Consider the following 13,280-nt stretch of genomic DNA (forward strand, 5'->3'; position numbering starts at 1 on the left):
ATTCCCTTCCAGATACTCCATAAAGGGTTTTCAAATAGCTCTCTCCTCCTCCTTTTAACTAGGTCTTCCTGTAGTCTCTTGACTTTATCTCGGACAATGCTGGACTTATTTACATAAAAGCAGCATCGTTCCTGCAATGCCACACAGATCCCTCCTTGTTCTGCCGTTAGGAGGCCTAGTCCCCTTCTGTTTTGGAGAACTACTTCAGCCAACGAGTCTATTTGGTCTTGAATGACCTGAATGGTACTAGATAATGCCTGTACATCACTAACAATCTGGTTGGAAAGTTGGACAGAAACCCCTACTCCTGCTGCCCCCATACCTAAGGCTCCTGATATTCTTAGGCCTATCAATAAAGGGACAAATTGAACTGCCTCTTTGATCGGCCTGTGATATAATCTAAACTAGGAATGGTGACAGGCTCATCCCCTGGTAGGATCTCTATATCAGGCAATAGAACCGCTGTTACATATATCCCTGTCCAGTTAGTTGGGAGGAAAGTATAGGCCATATTACTTCCACAAATAAATACTTGCCCTTCGGCGGGATAAAGGGAGGTAGTCTGGTTAACTACGGAACTACAGTTAGTAAATGCAATGAACCCCACGTCAATGTCAGGGATATCATTATGAAAACCTCCTTGGAGACAGAAAGAGTCCTTGAAGCCTACTGGTTGTCCCTAAAGAGGGAGACCAGCACTACAATTTAAGTAATCTTGTTTCTCCAGCATAGTCAGAGAAACATTGGTGGGGATCACAAGGGGCATGGGGGAGCCCTGTGCCATGCATAACCAGCAATCTTCGGCCAAAGTTGGGTTGGAAGCATTTAAGGCTTTATGAGTGGCCTCTAGAATATCAGAAGTTTGAGCATCCAGATCAACTCCCCACAATTTAGGCGCATCAAGGGGTGGTAATCTTGGGAAACATTATTTTTACTAGCTGCTTGACTCGTTTCTCAACCATGAGTTCTCTAATCTTATCTTGAGGGCCGCTCCCATCAGACACATATATAGGGGCCACCCTGCTCCAGCACACTGATTTACCAGCCGTGCTGAGACATGAGGCTTGGGCATATTTTGAACTTCCTATTAATGTCAGATTGGTGGACCAATCACCTCCAACACTCCCAGCCCATGCCCTCAAAAGCTCAGCAGTGAAGTAAGTTTTGCTATCTATGCCTCTACATTCTTGTACAGAGTCATAGCAGGAGGAATGCATTTCTGAATACTAAGAACAATTCTGAGGGCATGGCCCTGGCTGGCTGCCTTTGTTAGGTATCACATGGGGCTTTAAGAATTTTCTTCAATTAGAAAAATATCCAAAAAAATTAGAAGAAAAATTTATTTGTGATTTGCTAGATAAGATGATACCCTGATACTTGCTAGAAAACATCTGACTTAAAAATATTGCTGTTTGCAGATCAAGTGATGAAGAAAAATCATTTCCTTGTGTGATATCATTATAAGTAGCATATTGCTTTGGAAAACATGTTGATAGTTTCTCAAAATTCTAAGCACAGAAATATTATATTACTCCCCAATTCTTTTTGCTTTATTAGTACTGCAATATGTTGAAATGTAAAGGGAAGTAAATTTAGTTGAGATTGCTACTTCCATCACTGCAGTCATAAATAAGAAACAAGCCTAGCCTAGTTCTGGGACACAAGGGTGGGGAGATACATGGAGTAGAACCTTCTCAGACACGTCTAGTCTAGATCAGATGACCTACAGCTGATCTTCATCCAAGCAATGTATGTAGGTGCTAATAAATTCTTACTGTTAGGAATCAGTGATACTGTATGATTTTACAATCCAGCAAACCAATCACCTCTATTCTGTCCTTTATCTAACAGTGTTGAAAGTCAGCAAATGATTTGACCTCAAACGCTTGTACAAATATAAAAATCACTGTTATTATAGTATTGCAGCTATGAAAAAATCTTGAAAATGGAAAGAAAATAGCACATGACGCAAGGAAATTTAAATAATATCTTGAAACACCACAAATTTTGTTTATAAATATATATGTATACAAGTATATTTGCTGAATAAGTAAATTTAGTAGTTTTAGTGTTATGCATTCCATTATATTACCAATTTGAAACATGTAATCATCTGAATTTATCTGCCAACTCTTTCTTTCCAATTTGCACATATTTTCTTTCATGAATACTTCCTTTTCAAATATAGTAACAACAAAGTAGATTTTAAATTGTCTTAATGATCATACATACAATCTCTATTTTTAAGTGTCTTTTTTTTAATTTTATTTTTTGGTACTGGGAATCCAACTGATGACCTTGTGTTTGCCACGCAAGACCTTATGGCACTGAGCTAAATCCCCAGCTAGTACCTTTTTATTCTATAGAAGTTCCATTAAAATTTGTGGATTTTAATGGAAGTTTTAGTCTTATGGCTAGTACTACAACATTTTGATATGACTTACTACATACACTTGGATAAAATATTTTAGAAAAAATTCTTCCTGTCTCATTGCTGAGACATAATGCCTACTACCCAGAATTTAAAGAAACAAAGGCTTATTTTCACTTACATTTTGTATAAAATCAGTCTATAGACTCCTGTCTCTAAGACAGGGTGGCATTACAGGAGGACTTGGCAGAGGAGAAACAGTCCATGGCATGGCAGCCAGAAGACTATGAGACTTCATCTGCGCAAGCTGTAACCTATTGGTTAGTGCCGCCCATGCTTAGAGTGGATATTTCTTCTTAAGAAAGCCCATCATCCACACCCAGAACCATGCTAACCCAAATCATAGGCTAACTCAGTGTCACCCAACTGTCACCCAGTATCATAAACTCATGATTCAGGCACTCCCAAAGCCCTGCCTATCAGTGTGTGAGACTTATGGTGAACACCTAGATATAAATCACAACAGCATATGATTTCTGCTTTGGAAATTCAGGTAATTGCAGATGTTTTAAATCACTGAAGAAATTTTGTTTCATATTGTTTATCATACTTTGCAATTTTTTTGTTTCATAAATAATTTCAGCATGAGTTTTATAAAAGTAGTTATGCAACTTACTCTCACTGTTAATTCTCCTTAGTTAAAATAATCTTCTTCTACTCCTCAGTTCTGCAACTAATGCTCATTTAAGGTTTTTTTTTTTTTTTTTTTTTTTGTCTCATAAGATGAATCAGAGTGATACCACAGAGTTTTGTGTAGTTAGAGAAAACTGTTCATGGCACATCTTCTATTGAAGTTATATCCATGCACACATACACATGCCACAATTGAACATTTAATGCCTTTTTTGAAATGCAAAATATGGTTCCATAATGGGACTCTCTGACAGTTTCTATTGCATTTGAGATTTTAAAGTATATTTAAATTTATATAATCTCAGTTAAAGCAATAGGAAATGATGTGGAAAATATACTTTACCCAAGACTTAAATTTCTGAAGTTAGTTTGTTATTTCATCTTCAGTAATTTCAGGTGGAATAGCAGTGAAATATTCCTTATGACTGAGAATAATTGTCATCCATTTGCCGGTGTGGTGTCAGTTTACTGTCTGACGGTTAGGGAAGTGCAGTAAAGCAGTCTTCTGCCAATCTAAAGTCCCCAAGTTTTGGTAACTATGTGTTACCTCCCCCTCTGCATACAAAAATGTATTTTTAAAACTTATTTTGAATTGCCACTTAAGACAAAAAGAAGTCATGCCTTAGGGACTGATCTTTAACAGGGAGGATCTCTGCATGTCAGAGTGAGATGGCTCAGCAGTGCGGACTTGTCACTTGCACACTTCCAAATGGAAGTTTAGAAAGGGTCTAAGCTAGAAACAGCATGCAAGAAACAACTTTACTTATTTAAAATACATGCATTATATCTTCACATTATTTCTTCTGAGGCACACACAGTCAAGTTGCACTGTTTTGAAGACATCCATTGTATCTAGTAAAGTGACCCCAAAAGTTGCCTACACCACACACCACAGAATTTGTGAATATACATTTATAGTCAAAAGAACTTTGCAGATGTAAGTTAAGGATATTGAGGTACTAGTGTTACCCTGAACTTTCATGTTTGTATAGTACAATTCCGTGACTTCTGTGATAGTTAACTGTCAGTTTGAGTAAGAAATGCCAAACTACATTGGATTCCAATAGTTCGGAGTGTGGCTGGAGGAGTTTAATAAAGACAGAAGACCCAGCCTGGATGTGAGTAGTGCTGACCAGTAGGATTGTGGAAAGAAGAGAATACAAGAAAAGTGAGGAAGGAAGGCTCGCTTCTGTTTCTGCTAGGGCCTCCAGTCTTCTCTATTTCCTTTGATGTCATCTCCTGGCTCTCAGCTTAGTCTCTTCAGCCTTCCAGTGAAGGCCTTTTGGCCTCCTGATACGGACTCACAAGACTCCTGATATAGTGAGATCTAGGGCCTTGACTTTTAACTGGATTCTTAGAAGTTCTAAGGCACAGACAGCCCTTTAATGCTCTTCCACACCTGAGTCTGCAGGCAGCCATAGTAAGCCTACCCTGTACATATTTACATATTTGCCTATTTTACATTAAACCCATTTCTCATGTTAGCTCTGATGGATACAATCTCTGAGGTTGGCTGAGATATGATGAAAGAAACAATGGTCAGAATGATTTAGAACCAGGTGCCAAGGATAGAGGATGACTTGTAGACGCTGAAGAAGCCAGGCCACATCATAGACTCTTCCCTGGAGGATGCCTTACCCACATTTTGATTTTAGCAAGAAGGAGTTCTTACTTCTCACCAGAACTAACAAAAAAATAAATTCATATTGGCTCAAGACAATGATTTTGTGGTAACCTGTAAGAAGAGTAATTGGAAATTTATTTTATTATTTTCTTTTTCTGCTCGGTTTGAGGAAACATGCACTCATAGAAACTTTTCAAAAACTTAGAAACCATTATCAATCATTCCGTTCCTGAATTAATCTCCATATGCTTTCCAAAAAAAAAAATATCGCCAATAATTTAAATTTTCCTTATATTTAGATTTTTGCTGTAATGATTGTGTTATGTTTTAACAGAAAAAAACATTTATTTTCATGGACATTTAGTTCTAAAATCTGTTCAATTTTGGGGGATTTGGTCCCTAAAATTGACATTAGATTACAAGCAATGATATTGTCTTATTACAAATGATGATAGTGAAATATTTACCTAAAATATGTATCTATTTCATCCCTCTAATGTTCAAAAATGTTTAATAGTGTTTATAAAAACTAGTTCATCGAGAAAGAGAATAGATATACTAGCTGTTTTAGTTGCTTTTCTCCCTCATTGTTGAGACAAAACATCTGATGCTCAAAGTTAGGAAAGGGAAGGTTTATTTCTTCAGGTAGAAGGTTTTAGTCCATGCTCAGTTGGCTCCAAGGCATAATGGCATGGCTGAGGGGCAGCAGTTTGTGGCTGCTGCAAACAGCAAGTGCAAACAGCCAAAACAGGGACTAGGCCATTTTAGTCAGATGTTTACTATTTAAATATTCCATTGTGAAAATGGACTACATCTGTATCCATTCGTCAACTGATAGAGACTTTTGTCTGTTTGTTCTTTCCATTTCTTGGCAATTGTAAAGGCAAGGTTGTAGATGTCTTTTAGATATAATATTTCTTTTTGATTTATATCTAGTAGTAGAATTGCTGCATCATATGATAAGATAATTCTGCTCTTAATCTTTTGAGAAACACCCAGACCACTTGATAATGGCAATTTTAAATGAACTATGCACAATATACACAGCAGGTATAGAGTGGGCTTGACTGTCCAGTACAGCTGTAACTCACTGACCTCATGTTAATAATTAAATCAAAGTTAAAAATCATGAATAAAATGAAGAGTTCTTCACATAACAATAGACATATTCAGAATATCCAATAATCATATTTGACTGAAAGATATAGTATTGGACATCACAGAAATATATTATTAGAGACTGTATGCCAGAAATGTTCTGTTGGATAGAGTTGGCATACGAGTTAAGCATTCTGGAAGCAGTCTGTCTCTCTGTGGATTTATCATCCATCATTGCTATGACTTTATGTGTGTATTCTTCAGTCAGTTAGTATGTCCAGCTGGTAAAGCATTACATCTGGGTATGTCCTTGAACATATTAACAGAAGGAACTAAAATCTGAATCAAGCTAAGTATAAAAGATCTGCTCTGTCAAATAAATACACAGGCATCATTCAATTCGCTAAATACTCAGAAAGAATAAAAACAAAGTCAGGAGAACAAAATTATTATTTCTTGAGCTTGGACCTTCATTTTATACTGCTTTTGGACATGAGAGTTCCTGGTTTTCAGCACTGGTTTTGAATTTCACACCTACACTTTCCAATCCTACCCTCACCCTCTGATTTCCTTGACAAGGTATTGCACCATTGATTCTCCTGGTTTTCGGGGGTCTGGATTAGGACTGATTTTTATTGCCAGCTTTTCTGATGCTCCAGCTTTCAGGTAACATGTTGTGGGGACTTTTCAAACTCCATAATTACGTCAACCATTGCCATGATAATCTTTCTGTCTGACTGTTTGGTACCAACCTACCTATCTATCCATTCTCTCTCTCTCTCTCTCTCTCTCTCTCTCTCTCTCTCTCTCTCTCTCTCTCTCTCTCTTGCTCTCTCTCTCTCTCTCTCTCTCTCTCTCTCTCTCTGTCTCATCCCACTCCCCGTTCTTCCTCTCTTTGTCTCTCTAGAGAAGCCTGAGTAATTCAATCCTTTAAAATTTGTTCCTGGGTCTAAATTCTCTGATCCTTATTGCTATATAATATGAATAATCTTAATAGAATAATTAATGAGTTGGCTTGAAGATTAAAGCAAAATGATAGGAAAGTAGTTGACATTCTACCCATCACACCCCGAATTCTTAATACATAGAAACTGAGATTCTGCTTATTTCTCCCATTTGATCTGTTCTTATTCTCAGAACAAGCACTTTTCTGTGCGATTTCCTCTATTGTCAGCCTCTGCTCCCTCAGGTCCCTCACAAGCACAGTTTAATTCCTCTCCATTCTCTTATGTTTTTAAATTTTTATCTTGTGTAGAATTCCCTCAATTTTTCTGCAATGTTTTAATTTATTATTATGATGTTTCCTGTCATTAATAACAACTTCAATTTTACTGGTTTTTATTTCCTTAAACAACTTTTATTCCATACATTTAATTTTTTCCCTTTTGTTACACCTTTTGCATTTTCCAGTTCTATTGTGTATTGATTAAAATGAACCTCTAGCACCAAATTATGCAGGTATAATTACCAAATTAGACAATCAAAGTTTTTTTTTTTACTTCCTTTGAGCATTAGTAACTTCATTAAATAAAAACAATACCAGGACCAAATTGAGGACTATATAAGGCTGTTTAATACATACTACAGTATTTAGAGATCAATAATTTTATTATCTTTTCTAATTGAGAATGTACAGCAATTATTTCATAAAATGTATTTTACATTCCCTGAACTGAGTCACAAGTACTTTTTTTTTTTTTTTTTTTTTTTTTTGTCTTTTTCCTTTTTATCGGTACCAGGGATCGAACCCACGACTGCCTGCTTGCAAGGCAGGCGCTTATGCCGCTGAGCTAAATCCCCAGCCCCCACAAGTACCTTTTATAAGTAAGCTATGAGTAAGTACCTTCCCAAGTAGCTTTCTCTTTTCTTGCACATTGTATTTGTGCTTCCTTTAAGTATTAATGTGCTCTGCTAGGTGCTGTCCTCTTCTGAGAGGCATACACAGAGACTGTAGTGACCCTCGGTTGTAAGAGCTGTATTGAAACCCTATTTAGTCTATGGGCAGTATCTCCCTGTGTGCAAGCTATTAAGACCCATGTTTTGTGTCTGGCCTAACCCTAACCATGGAAGTGTTTTCTAAAAGCAAATGTCTATTTTGGGGGATTATCTTCAACCTACTAGAAAAAAAAAATCTCAATGTAGAACTTACACTTCAAGTATAAATAAGTACATTTATGTATCTGACCCAAACTTCAAAAGTTTTAACAGGAAAACCTTTGTAGGAAACATTTTATCTACCTGGACTTTTGAAATTGGGTGACATTTTCTACCTGGCCTTTTCAATGTCTTGCTCTCAGTTGCATCTACTTTTTCTGTTCAGTACAATTTCTGAAGATTTCGCCTAGTGATTAGTTGAAGCTTTAAGATTAAATTTGATACAGAATAAAGGCCTTGCTCTCACTGAAGAACGTAAGGAATAATCCTAACTTCTGCTGCTGTTGGCAATCCTTGGCATTTCTTCATTTATAGATGCATCACTATCGTCTTGTTTCTATCATTACATGAAATTGTCCCTGGAGTTTCTATGTTTGGATCTCTTCTTTTCTTTAAAAAAAAAAAAAAAAAACAAAAAAACAAAAAAACAAAAAACAAAAAACAAAAAACAACTCACCATTTATATTGGATTAAGGAAGTGCCCTATTCCGGTATGATCTCATTTTAAGTAATTACATTTGCAGAGACCCAAACAAAATCACAATCTAAAAGTCTAAGAACTGTGACTTTTAGAGCAACATTATATAACCTAATAATATCCCCGATGTCTGAGTGGGAAACATATTTTTCCCATTGAGACATGTACTTCCCTATTATGAACTAAACTGACCATGCAATTTTGAGGCTGATGGACCTGCTTCTGGTATCACTCACCTGAGATGGCAGTGTGATTTTAATGGACTGTGCTTCGCCTCTTCCCTGGGCCACACTTACCTCAAATCTTTGTGCCTCAAATTTATATTTGATTCTTTCATTTATTATGAAGTTCATTCTCTGTGCTAGTTTTAATAATCTAGATCTTTCTGTAGATTAGAAAACCTCATTTTTCATACATAACATGTTCTTTATTGCTCATATACACTTTGGTAACTTTGAAATGCTATTAATTTATGATGAACTGATAATATAAAGAGAAAGCCATCAGCAACAAAGGCAATATGTCAGCTGAGCATGGTGGAACATGCCTGTAATTCTAATTCTGTGGTTGTGAGGAAGAAACACAGCATGTTAGAGTCTAAGCCTGGGAAACACAACTTAATAAAACACTCTCTGAAAAAAACAAGGACGGGGGAAACTCAGTGCAAAGACCCTGTGTTACATTTTCAGAGTGACAAATAAAGAAAAGAAACGTGTTACCCACAGCCACTGGATTGGTGACAAAGTTATCACCGAAGCAGGATTGAATGATGACAGAGGTTTTGGTAGAAATTTTATGTAAGAAGTCTCTGGACTTTCCAAGTTCCTCCACAATGATGTTGGAGATTGCAGGATTAGCACAAAATATCAGGGTTGTAGGACACTATTCCAGTGTAGGCTGACATTTAGAAAAGGAGGGTGCTTAAATAAATGCTTCCATGGTGAACTTTAAGGTTCCAACACTCTTCTTTTAATAGAATACTAGTGTTCTGTTCTCACACTCAAGACATGCTACTGGACATATTTTTAAATCTCATTATTTGCAGAGAATATGATTAACATTAATCATCCACAGTGAAATGCTTTAGTCACACTAATCAAAACTAGAATCCACATTTTATGACCAGTGCCCATACTCAGAATTTCCAAAGTTCTTTGATACTTAATTCTTGATTATGAAGAATCATAGATATTTGAGAAAACTTAGTAGGAAGATAAAGAACAGTATAAAGAAAAACAAACAATGATAAAAAATAACAAAATAAGGGAAAAACAATTTGAGAGAAGAGAAAACTCTTAAAACAGGAATATAATTAATTATTGTCCTCATGAATTTAAGTGAAAATACTTTATCCTAAAAAACAGCATCTACTATCAAGATGAAATTTTTAAAATATGAAGTATGAACTCCTGTAAATAGAATGGTAGACACAACTTAAAATTTTAAAAAATGATCAGATTATGAAACTAGCATTTTCTTGAAACTAAAGTAAGAGAGTAAAATAGTTGAAATATTATTTTACAGATGATTTAGAAAATGATTTTTGCTTTTACCAGAAAAGAAATACTTTTGAAATCCTTCAGTGATATATGTAAGTCTAAATCAAACATTGTTGATATCACATATTATGACTACTTAATTAAAAAAAAAACAGAAAATGACAATTTTTGAAGGACAGAATCTGATGGACTCAAACCATCAGACTTTAAAAACCCTATGACAATGACAAAAATGACATCTTCGTTCAGAAATATACTGTCATATACAATGGGAGTTTGTCTGAGACTGAGAATTATAAAATTCTGTCGCCTGGATGCTAAAATGACACCACTGGGTAAACCCCTTAATTATCTGGCATTCAGTCTCCTCACACTAGTTTGTTGTTCATTGAATTCCTTTAAAATTCAAGGTTTCTATACTAACTGCTTACTAACTGGGTCAGACATGTGTACATGTGCATGTACATTTGGTATTTCTGACTCTATGTCCTCTTATGAACGTGCACACCATTTTCTCTATGTTGATTCTAAGTTGTTTGACTCTATATACTTTCTCAGTTTTTAACCATGCACTCCTGGATTCTGCTAGATCCGCCTTGCTTTAGCCCTCTGGGTTGCTGCTCAGGAAGACAACAAAGTGACACTGAATGGATAGGAAAAGTTGATAAATGACATGGGGTGAAGGCCACTTTGAAGTCCTGCAGTGTCCACAGAAATAAAACAGTGGAAGCAAAACAATGGGAATAGGGTGTAGGGGGAGGGCATGAACCCCTGGAAACAGTCGTCGTCATGAAATAGAAGCGTAGTTCCCAGGAGAAGTAATCTTAGCACTGAGAAAAAAGAGTGGTATGAGAGAAAAGAAAAATCAAATAAAGAGAATATAAATATTTTATTTTTATTCATATGGTATTACAGAATTAGCCTCACAGATTTTCATTTGTACACTGCTGAGGTTGCTGTTCTAAGACATCCACCAGTTAACTGCTGAGTGACAGCAGTGATAAACGCTCATTATGGGGACTTTGATTCTGAACATTGTCTCCAGTGCTTCATCGTCTGTTTCATTTTTGAAAAGTACACTTGACTACTGAGGAAAGACCAGGAAAAAAGTAGCGGGCATAGTAATGAAAGCCATTTGGTGATATCTGAATTCACTTGATGTTAAGTCCCAAAAGTAGAAGTGAAAAAACGTGATCTACTCACGAGAAGGCACCAAGATATCAGCTGCAATTGTCTCATGCAACACCTCCAGGGAAAAATAAATACCACTAGGAAGCATCTGTAAGAGGCTGCTTATTGGGTTTCTCCCACTCTGGGGACCAGGATCAATGTGAAAACTTGGGTAAAAACTAAACTCTAAATTATAGAAGCCTTTAACAGAGTCTTTAGGAATTCTTCATAAAGCATTATCAGAACAACAAAATAATTTTCAGTGAAAACTAAACTCACAAAAAGAAAAACAAATGTATGTGTTTATAAAATTTCGAATATCTCTTTGCTAAGAGAAAGTGATACCCTCAACCACCAGAGATGAGGTAGCTATCTTAATCTAGATGGGATTTTTTTAAGGTTATGATAAATTCTTGGTGTCATATCTGTGAAAAAAATTGATTTTTTTTCAAATTCCTGACTTTGTCAATAGAAATAGAGGAATCATCTCTCAGTCCACTAATTCAGGGGCCCATGATATAACTTCATTTTTCTCTTTTTTTAAACTTCCAAAGATAAATCAATTTTCCAACATTTTAATCACTAGGATATCGGTGGATAGGCTGAAGAGTGTGGATGTGGTATTACTTGGTATTCCATAAAATTTGTCCATCCTGGCAAATTCTGGGACATCTCTTACTCTTATTAGCAAAAAACACACAAATAAGTCATCAGACTAAGTGACACTGTTAATTTGTATATTTGTAATATGCATTTGTATTTCAATAGAATTTGACCCTTTTCGGGTATGCTGGTCAAAGAAATCCCTCTGCAATAACCAAAGTCAGGAGATACACACCCGCATAACAGCTATTTCTTCTCTGAGGTGTTGCTACCTCCCTGAGCATAAGTTTTTTGGGCTCTCGGGCAACAAATCCTACTTTGAGTTTCCCTTATCTTCTTGTTCTTTGCTAGAAAAATAAGGGAGCAAGTCTTTTCTCTTACTTGATTGCTAACTGCCCTCCCATAGCTTCTTTTTTGTGTTCTTATCCAATCCTTGGAATTTACTGCTGTCTCCTGATGAAGCTGCAAGCTGCTCAAACATTCAAAGTTTTGGCACATAATTTTCTCTTCAGCTTCTCTCTTTAACCATCACTAACACAAGGGTACCTTGGATAGATTTAGGCTTAAAAGCACATAAGTAAATGTAGTATACGACTTATGAGGATCAGAAAGAAAAATAATGTACTTTAGTGATAGGGAGACAAGACCTGGGGATGGATGAGCCAATGAGAATACTGCTCCCAGTGTAACTAACAACTGATAATTTGATCCTTCTCCTGTTGCATGAAAGAATGTCACCTCAGTGAGCAGATCTTTTAAATTTTCGAAGAGGCTAAACATTCTCCATTATAAAGCTTTGACTTTCAAATGATGGCCAGCACTTCAGTTTTAAAGAATATTAGCACCAGAGTAACCAGAGAAGCATTTCTCCAGGAAAGATTTTTCTTAAAGTCTGATAATTTAAGACCTGTGCTTTATTAGCTCATTTCCTACTGTATAACAAAATACCCTAATCTGGATCATTTTATAAAGAGGATTTATTACTTCAGAATTTTATAATCTGAAAGTCCAAATAGTATGAGCTCATTTATCTGTGGTAGGGAGCTCTTGGCTGCCTCCTACACGGTAGATGGCATGACCACAGCAGAGGGGCAGGAGGAAGCAATCTCATCACAGCGGGAAGCCAGAGAGCTAGGAGGCAGCCTGTGTTGCTTGTGGGTTACAACCCTCTAGTGACCGTTAAGTCATCAGTTCCACAAAACCCACCTGCTCCTTCCGAGCTGTGAGCACTGTGAATGAATGACCTCCTGTAGACGCTGCTCCACCACCTCTCACATCGCTGAACTAGGACAAAGCTTCCCACACACGGACCTTGGGAGGCCCAGAAACCATAAATTATAGAGCAAAACACCTGCTTTAAAGAAGTTTGAAAACCAGAATCTAGGAGAACTTGTTAGCTTCTACTTTCCACAGTATTGTATCCTTCCTTCCCTTGTGGTAGTTAGCTGAGAATGGTCTACTTGTTTGAATCACAAGAAAGGAAAGGGCTGGGGATACAGTCCAGCAACACAAGCACCCCTGCCAGGCAAGGGCCTGAATTCGATTCCCAGTACAAAAAATATTAAAAAAATAAATAAATAGAAAAAGAAA

Source organism: Cavia porcellus, unplaced genomic scaffold (assembly GCF_034190915.1).
Source record: "Cavia porcellus strain 051 isolate PalLab524CR breed Dunkin Hartley unplaced genomic scaffold, mCavPor4.1 scaffold_22, whole genome shotgun sequence".
NCBI classification, from domain to species: Eukaryota; Metazoa; Chordata; class Mammalia; order Rodentia; family Caviidae; genus Cavia; species Cavia porcellus.